The following is a 9,981-nucleotide window of genomic DNA, read 5'->3' on the forward strand; positions in this document are numbered from 1 at the left end:
CACACTGTGCGGGGAGAAAGCTGGTGGAGGGGACAGGGTGCTGGTCATTAGGCACAGGGAAGAACCCTGAGAAAGGAAAAGAAGGGTTCCTCGGCTGAACATTGATTGGGAATTCAGATAGAATACGTCAACATTAGCCACAGCAACCCAAGCCTGCTAGACTTACAGTAGGAAAAAGAGCCTACAAACTCCAATCTGAGAGCCTGGAAAATGGCAATATCCAGCTTTATTTTATTTTTTTTTTAGACAGAGCCTCACTCTGTCACCCAGGCTGGAGTGCAGTGGTACCATCTCGGCTCATTGCAACCTCCACCTCCCGGGTTCCAGCAATTCCCCTGCCTCAGCCTCCTGAGTAGCTGGGATTACAGGCATGAGCTACTACGCCTGGCCAATGTTTGTATTTTTTGGTAGAGATGGGTTTTCACCATGTTATCTCAAACTCCCGACCTCAAGTGATCCACCCACGTCAGCCTCCCAAAGTACTGGGATTACGGGCGTGACCCACCACACCTGGACTAAAATAGGCTTTATCCTTTAGATTCACAGAAACATTGAGCAGAAAGTATAAAGAGTACCCATATACCACCTGCCATTCCTTCCCATCCCACACAGCCTCCCTTACTATCAACATCCTGCACCACAGTGGTGCATTTGTTATGACTGAAGAACCTACAGGACACATCATCATCACCCAAAGTCCATTGGGTTTTCTCTTAGTATTGTAGATCCTATGGGATTTGACACATGCATAATAACATACACCCCCATTATAATATCATACAGAATACTTTCACTGTTCTAAAACTCCTCTGCTCTGCCTGTTCATCCTTCCCTTCCACCTAACCCCTGGCAGCCACTGATCTTTTTGCTGTCTCCATAATTTTGCCTTTTTGAGAATGTCATAGAGTTAGAATCACATAGTATGTAGCCTTTTCAGATTGGCTTCGTTCATGGTAATATGCATTTAAACTTCCTGCATATCTTCTCATTGCTTGACAGCTCTTTTTTTTTTTTCTTTCCCCGAATTAACTTTTCATTTTATTTGTGAGTTTTTAAGTTGAAGGGTAATATAAGTACAGGAAAGTGCACATTCCAGAAGTGGACAGTTCAGGAATTTTCACAGATTCAAACTACGCATGTCAGCAGCACACTGATCAAGAAAGAGAGCAGGAGAACAAGCCAGGTGGCTTGTGCAACAACCTGGTGGCTCATGCTTATAATCCCAGCTTTCTGGGAGGCTGAACTGGGAGAACTGCCTGATCCCAGGAGTTTGAGACCAACCTGGGCAACATAGTGAGACTCCACCTCTACAAGAAATAAACAAATAAAACAACACCCGGCTAATTTGTATGTGTTTTTAGTAGAGACGGGGTTTCACTGTGTTGGCCAGGCTGATCTCAAACTCCTGATCTCATGTGATCCGCCACCTCAGCCTCCCAAAGTGCTGGGATTACAGGCGTGAGCCACCACCCCCGGCTTACATAGATTATTCTTAATGTTCCTTTCTTTTATGAAGTCATTTGATTATACAGGATGCTGTTTGTTCCTGATTTTTAAAAATTTATATATGTAATATGCTCTGAAAATCAAATACAATGTACCTGTAACAGATATATTGCAGTTTGTAATATTGTTTAACAGTAGGTATATATGAGCTAAGAAAATTTTAAAATGTGCACCAGGTGCGGTGGCTCATGTCTATAATCACAGCACTTTGGGAGGCTGAGGCAGGCGGATCACCTGAGGTCAGGAGTTTGAGACCAACCTGGCCAACATGGTGAAATCCCGTCTCTACTAAAAATACAAAAATTAGCTGGGAAATGATGGTGCGTGCCTGTAGTCCCCAGCTACTCGGGAGACTGAGGCAGGAGAATTGCTTGAACCTGGGAGGCAGAGGTTGCAGTGAGCCAAGATTACACCACTGCACTCCAGCATGGGCAGCAGAGCCAGAATCTATCTGAAAAAAAAAAAAAAAAGAAAAAATTTGTAATATGGTATTGGAAATCTACAATGTAAACAATCACAAAAAGATAGTTTAAGCTGAAGCATTAGCAATAAAATATGTAATCAGTAAGTGAGAGGCTTTGGGGTTTGTTTTCCTTCTCATCCTTTCTCTCTCCTCTTTCTCCTCTTTCTTATTTCCTTCCTCCTCATTCTTCTGCTTCCTCTTCTTTTGTTTCCTACTTCTCCTCTTCTTCCCTCTGCCCTCTTCTTCCTCCTCTTCCTTCTCATCATTCTCTTTCTCTCTCCTGCCTTCTCCTTTTTTCTATTCCCTAGTGCTGACAGTCAGTAAGCCCATGTCACAGAATAAGTTAAGGGATGTCTTTCTTGTTCTTTTTTACCTTGTTCAGAGTCTCACTCTGTCACCCAGGCTGGAGTGCAGTGGCGTGAACTCGGCTCACTGCAATCTCCGTCTCCCTGGTTCAAGCAATTCTCCTGCCTCAGCTTCACAAGTAGCTGGGTTTCCAGGCATGTGCCACCACACCAGACTAATTTTTGTATTTTTGGTAGAGGTGGTGTTTTACCATGTTGGCCAGGCTGGTCCTGACCTCCTGACCTCAAGTGATCTGCCTGCCTCAGCCTCCCAAAGTGTTGGGATTACAGGCGTGAGCCACCGCACCCGACCGACCTTGTTCTTCTTGATCTTCTTGTTCTTCTCGACCTTCTTGTTCTTCTCCTTCTCTCTCTCTTTTTTGTTTATTTGTCATTTAATAAAGAACTCCAGAGGAGTTTAAATATGAATGTAACTTAAATGTGAATCAGAAGAGGAAGATAGGTGAATGCTGTTTTTTAAAGAGTGCTTTCTGAAATATTATTTTCTTCTCTTTGATAAAATCTGATATGGTGGCATAGAAAAAAAAATACAGCCTCTCACAACTCCTCTTCTCTCATTTTAAACAGAATATTTCTTCTAATTTTAAGCTTCAGGGGCCATTAAGAGGTAAACTAGTTTTCTAGATATTGTGTTTCCTCTAGATGGCAGAACAGGATTTTGTTTTGCACGGTTGAATCCTCTTGGCTGGTTAACTGAACATTTCCTATTACAGAAGGTTTTTAGTTATTTGGTAACTGAATATATATTTAAAATTTTCTTTGTACAGATAACAGCTAGCCAGCCTAAAATCACAGGAAGAATAGGCCTAGGTATACAAATGATAAATCTAAATAACACATTTTTTTAAAAAATTCAGAATGTTTGATAATCAAAGCTATGCCATCTTGAGTACATTGCTAATTACTTTGCCAAAATAGAGATCCCACTAGACTGGCTTTAATGAGTAGATGAGACTCGTTAGCTGACATTTATTATTGCTACCCAATGAATGTTGCTGGAGTCCTTGAAAATTACCCTCTTCTTTGGTGAAAGACGCTGTTGCATTTACTTTCATGTTGCAAACGTGTTTACTGGTGAAATACACTGTCACATTTGCCTTTAGGTTGCAAATTTGTTTACTACCACATTTTTTCCCCATAGAAATTTCAAAAATAAACTTTTTGAGAGTTTACTTCAAATAGACTAGAATAGACTTGGCTTAGTTATTAAGAAATTTGAATTCATTGTATCTGAAAGATGGAATTCAAATCAGGTCCCTTAGCAATCATTATTTATTTATAAGAGTTTATCATCTTATGCAGTGTTGTCTTTGAATATAGTTGCTATTGGGGATCTATTAGTTTCCTTCCATTTCTCAATAACCTATTTCTACCGGAAAATGAATTTTCCACATAACAGACACTCTAGAAATACTTATGAATTAGAATTGATTTGAATACAGGTCACATTCCCAACTTTGATCTGAAACATCTAAGGAGATACACTCAAGTGTTGAAACTTCATCTTTCTTTTTAAAAGGGATCATCTTTTCCCCACAAAGAGCCTGCATGACATGCCTCCCAAATGAAGATCACTCTTTATCTACTCGTACAGGGATGAAGTAACAAAGACTGATTTCTGAATTTTAGATTTACCATATTGAGATCTGAGGTCCGTATGTTTTGTTTTAGCAACAGAGCAAGGTAATGATTTGTGATTTCTCACTCTGATAATTTTGCCTATGAGTGATTGATACAGCCATGTGCTGCAAACAATGGTCTGGTCAGCAAGGGACTGCATATACGATTATGGTCCCGTAAGATTATAATGGAACAGGCTGGGCACAGTAGCTCACACCAGTATTCCCAGCACTTTGGGAGGCCGAGGCGGGTGGATCACCTGAGGTCAGGAGTTTGAGACCAGCCTGGTCAACATAGTGAAACCCCATCTCCACTAAATATACAAAAATTATCCAGGCGTGGTGGCACGTGCCTGTAATCCCAGTTACTCGTGAGGCTGAGGCAGGAGAATCACTTGAACCTGGGAAGTTTAGCTTGCCGTGAGCCAAGATGGCGCCACTGCACTCCAGCCTGGGTGACAGAATGAGACACTATCTCAAAAAAAAAAAAAAAAGTATAATGGAGCTAAAAAATTACTGTTGCCTAGTGACACTGTAGCCATCATAATGTTACAGCACAAAGCATTGCTCACAGGTTTGTAGTGAAGCTGGTATAAAGAAACCTGCACTTCCAGTCATATAAAAGTAAAGCTCATATAATTACATAGAGTACATACTGCATAATAATGGTAATAAACAACGATATTACTACTTTTTGTATCTACTATAATACAGTTTTTATTGTTATTTGAGAGTGTACTCCTTCTATTGATTTTAAAAAGTTAACTGTAAAACAGCCTTAGGCAAGTGTTTCAGGAGATATTCCAGGAGAAGGCATTGCTATCATAGGAGATGACCGCTCCGTGCGTGTTACTGCCCCTGAAGACCTCCCAGTGGGATGTAATAGGAGGCTGGAAGACAGTGATATTGATGATCCTGACCATGCATAGGCTAATATGCTTGTTTGTGTCTCCGTTTCTAATAAAAACATTTAAAAAACCAAATAATAGGCCAGGCGTGGTGGCTCACACCTGTAATCCCAGTCCTTTGGGAGGCCAAGGTGGACGGATCACTTGAGGTCAGGTGGCCAACATGATGAAACCCTATCTCTACCAAAAAAAAAAAAAAAAAAAACCCCAAAATACAAAAGTTAGCCAGGTGTGGTGGTGCAAGCCTGTAATCCCAGCTACTGGAGGCTGAGGCAGGAGAATCACTTGAACCCAGGAGACAGAGGTTGCAGTGAGCCGAGATTGCACCACTGCACTCCTGCCTGGGTGACAGAGAGAGACTCCGTCTCAAAAAGAAAAAAAAGAAAGTAAAAAATAAAATAAAATGAATTTAAAATAGGAAAAAAGCTTATAGAATAAGGATATATAGAGAGAAAATAGTTTTGTACAGCTGTAGAATGTTTGTGTATTATAAAAGAGGCAAAAAGTTAACAATATTGAAAAGTTTATAAAGTAAAAAAGTTAAAGTAAGCTAAGGTAAATTTATTATTAAATTTTTTAAAAATAAATTCAGTGTAATGTAAGTCTACAGTGTTTTTAAAGTCTACAGTAGTGTACAGTAATGTCCTAGGCCTTCACATTCATTCACTGCTCATTCATTGACTCACCCAGGGCAATCTCCAGTGCTGCGAGCTCCATTCATGGTAAGGGCCCTATGCGGGTGTACCATTTTTCATCTTTTATACCATGTTTTTGCTGTACCTTTCCTTCCTTCCTTCCTTCCTTCCTTCCTTCCTTCCTTTCTTTCTTTCTTTCTTCTTTCTTTCTTTTCTTTCTTCTTTAGTCTTTCTTTCTTTTTTCTTTCTTTTATCGTTCTTTCCTCTTTCTTTCTTTCCTTCTTTCCTTCTTTCTCTCTTTCTCTGTTTATTTCTTTTCTCTTTTTACTTTTTTTTTTTTTCAGGGTCTCGCTCTGTCACCTAGGCTGGAGTGCTGTAACTTCCCCTTCCGGGACTCAAGTGATTCTCCTGCCTCAACCTTGCGAGCAGATGGGATTACAGGCGCACGCCATCACACCCAGCTAATTTTTGTATTTTTAGTAGAGATGGGGTTTCACCATATTGGACGCAGTCTGGTCTCAAACTCCTGATGTCAGGTGATCCACCCGCCTCAGCCTCCCAAAGTGCTGCGATTACAGACGTGAGCCACTGTACCTGCCGCCACCCCTGCCCCCTGACTTTTTTTTTCTTGTGAGGCAGAGTCTCCCTCTGTTGCCCAGGCTGGAGGCAGTGGCATGATCTCGGCTCATGGCTCACTGCAACCTCCACCTCCTGGGTTCAACCGATTCTTCTGCCTCAGCCTCCTGAGTAGGTGGGATTACAGGCGCACATGACCACACCTGGCTAGTTTTTGTATTTTTAGTAGAGACAGGGTTTCACTATATTGGTCACGCTGGTCTCCAACTCCTGACCTCGTGATTCGCCCGCCTTGGCCTCCCAAAGTGCTGGGATTACAGCCACCGCGCCTGGCCGTACTGTACCTTGTCTATGTTTAGATATGTTTACATACACAAATACTTGCCATTGTATTACAATTGCCTACAATATTCAGCACAGTCACATGCTGTACTGCTTTATAGCCTAGGGGCAATAGGCTATACCATACAGCCTAGGTGTATAGTAGGCTAGACCCTCTAGGTTTGTGAAAGTACACTCTATGGTGTCCACACAACAACAAAATCACCTAAGGGCAGATTTCTCAGAATGTATCCCTGTTGTTAAGTGACACATGACTGTATAAGCAACAATGACAAATGTCATCTAGAGTACTGTCTTAGACCATTTCGGTTGCTATAATTGAATATCATCAGCTGGGTAAGTTATAGCGAATAAAAGTTGATTTAGCTCATGGTTCTGGAGGCTGGGAAGCTCAAGAGCATGGTGCTGGGGTCATGTGAGGACCTTACTGCTGTGTCATGACATGGCGGGAGGCATCACATGGAGACACAGAGCAAATACAAGACAGCCATAGAGAGCTTGCTTTCATAAGAAAGCCATTTCTGCCGGGTGCAGTGGCTCATGCCTGTAATCCCAGCACTTTGGGAGGCCAAGGTGGGTGTATCATGTGAAGTCAGGAATTCAAGACCAGCCTGACCAACATAGTGACACCCCATCTCTGGTAAAAATACAAAAATTAGCCGGGCATGGTGGTGCATGTCTGTAGTCCCAGCTACTTGAGAGGCTAAGGCAGGAGAATCACTTGAACCCAGGAGGCGGAGGTTGCAGCGAGTCAAGATGTTACCGTTGCTGCGAGCCAAGATCTCGCCATTGCACTCCAGCCCGGGCAACAGACCGAGACTCTGTCTCAAAAAAAAAAAAAAAAAAAAAAAAAAAAAAGAAAAAGAAAAAAGAAAATAAAAGAAAAAGAAAAAGAAAGCCATTTCCGTGATAATAAACTCATCCCTGTGATAGGGACGTTAATTCATTTATGAGGGCAGCGCCCTCATTAATCCATCAATCCATTTATGAGAACAGTTTCCAATACTTGAACTTCTGGGGGACGCATTCAAGTCCTGATTGTCATGGCTTCTAATAGTGTCTTGCTGAGGAATCTGGGGTTGAGGCTAGGTTCAGAGGGAAAAGATGTTACCACTGACAAGCATTTTCTGTCATGTTGGAGGAATAGAGATTAGTGTAGGTGCACAGGTATTTGCCTTCTCCTCTAGGCTCTGACAGTGATAGAAAATTTCAAGTTCATTTCTTCAAAGGAATGTAGCAATGTTGCTTTTAGACTGCAGAATTAGGCTAGCTCCACTAAGAGGTCTTTTCAGGTCCACTCTGCTAATAATTTAGGCCAGAGATGAGCAATTTTGAATTTCTAATCTCTTTATAACTTTCAGAAGGCTCTACCAGGTCCCTCTGCAATTGCATGTTTTTTGTTTTTTTTTTGTTTTTTCCTGGCTAGCATGCAGTTAGAAGATATTAGCTGAGAAAAATATTTTATTACTCCTTTGAAGAATTGACAACACAAATTCTTTTCACTTTGGGCATTAATTCATAAATTTCAACAACAGATACTTATAAAGGATTGTGCAGTATGGCACTTTGTTAGGTAAGAGAGTTTAAAGTGCTACAGACAAAAACTTCTTGCCTTTCTGGGTTTGAGTTCTGCTATAATTACTTTGTTGACTGGACCGGGCGCGGTGGCTCAAGCCTGTAATCCCAGCACTTTGGGAGGCCGAGACGGGCGGATCACGAGGTCAGGAGATCGAGACCATCCTGGCTAACACGGGTGAAACCCCGTCTCTACTAAAAAATACAAAAAACTAGCCGGGCCAGGTGGCGGGCGCCTGTAGTCCCAGCTACTTGGGAGGCTGAGGCAGGAGAATGGCGGGAACCCGGGAGGCGGAGCTTGCAGTGAGCTGAGATCGGGCCACTGCACTCCAGCCTGGGCGATAGAGCAAGACTCGGCCTCAAAAAAAAAAAAAAAATTACTTTGTTGACTGGATCTTCTAAGTGCTCTTGACTCTTAACCAGTCCATCTGTTACTCTAGGTGGCAGTGACTACAATAAAGTTCCTGCTTTTAGGAGGCTTTCATTTTATCAGGAATAATAAATGAACGAATATATAGTGTAATGCCAGGGCTACATACTATAGAGAAAAGCAGGACAAGGTAATAAGAAGCAAAAGGCTGTTCAGGGAAGATCTCTCTGTCGTTTTTTTTTTTCTTTTCTTTCTTTCTTTCTTTTTCTTTTTCTTTGTTTTTTTTTTTTTTTTAGATGGAGTCTCCGTCTCTCGCTCTGGCTGGAGTGCAGTGGCATGATCTTGGCTCATTATAACCTCTGCCTCCCGGGTTCAAGCAATTCTCCTGTCTCAGCCTCCTGAGGAGCTGGGATTACAGGCACCCGCCACCATACCTGGCTAATTTAGTATTTTTAGTAGAGATGGGGTTTCATCATGTTGACCAGGCTGGTCTGGAACTCCTGACCTCAGGTGAACCGCCCTCCTCAGCCTCCCAAAGTGCTAGAATTATAGGCATGAGCCACCGTGCCCAACCTTGAAGAAAGAATATTAATTGTTATTATTACACAATGAAATCCGAATATACTAACAATATTGCTTGACCTTCAAGTTGAAAAGAAATAGATTTTCTTTTTCTTTTTTTATTTTTTTTATTTTTTTTTTTTATTTTTTTTTTTTGAGACGGAGTCTCGCGCTGTCACCCAGGCTGGATGCTGTGGCCGGATCTCAGCTCACTGCAAGCTCGCCTCCGGGTTCACGCCATTCTCTGCCTCAGCCTCCGAGTAGCTGGGACTACAGGCGCCGCCACCTCGCCGGCTAGTTTTTTGTAGTTTTTAGTAGAGACGGGGTTTCACCGTGTTAGTCAGGATGTCTCGATCTCCTGACCTCGTGATCGCCCGTCTCGGCCTCCAAAGTGCTAGGATTACAGGCTTGAGCCACCGCGCCCGCCTTTCTTTTTTTATTTTTGAGACGGAGTCTCACACTGTCACCCAGGCTGGAGTGCAGTGGTGCGATCTCGTCTCACTGCAAGCTCCACCTCCCTGATTGAAACCATTCTCCTGCCTCAACCTCCCGAGTAGCTAGAACTACAGGCACCCACCACCATGCCCGGCTAATTTTTTTTTTGTATTTTTAGTAGAGATGGGGTTACACTGCATTAGCCAGGATGGTCTCAATCTCCTCACCTCGTGATCTGCTTGCCTTGGCCTCCCAAAGTGCTGGGATTACAGGCATGAGCCACCGTGCCTGGCCAAAAGATTTTCTTATAGTGATATAGTGATATTTGATGGGGAATATGAGGGGTTGTCATTAGAGTTGTCATTAGAGTTATTTTCAAACATTTCTGGTTCTCCCAATTCTGGGAAAATGGAAATATTGAACATCCTAATCCCTTCTGGTTGGGAAGCCATTCATGGAGGTCTGGACAGTGATTGGAAAGTGGAAATGACATCTGTCAATTCGGGACCAAATCTTTAATTGCTATTGTAAGACCCTCTAGAACTCTCTGTTTTCTCTGGAATCATGACCAACATTTGGGATAATGCTCCTCAACCAGCTCGCACCTCTGGATCACAAGGAGCAAA

The sequence above is a fragment of the Trachypithecus francoisi genome, unplaced genomic scaffold (assembly GCF_009764315.1).
Source record: "Trachypithecus francoisi isolate TF-2019V2 unplaced genomic scaffold, Tfra_2.0 Lachesis_group9, whole genome shotgun sequence".
Classification (NCBI taxonomy): Eukaryota; Metazoa; Chordata; class Mammalia; order Primates; family Cercopithecidae; genus Trachypithecus; species Trachypithecus francoisi.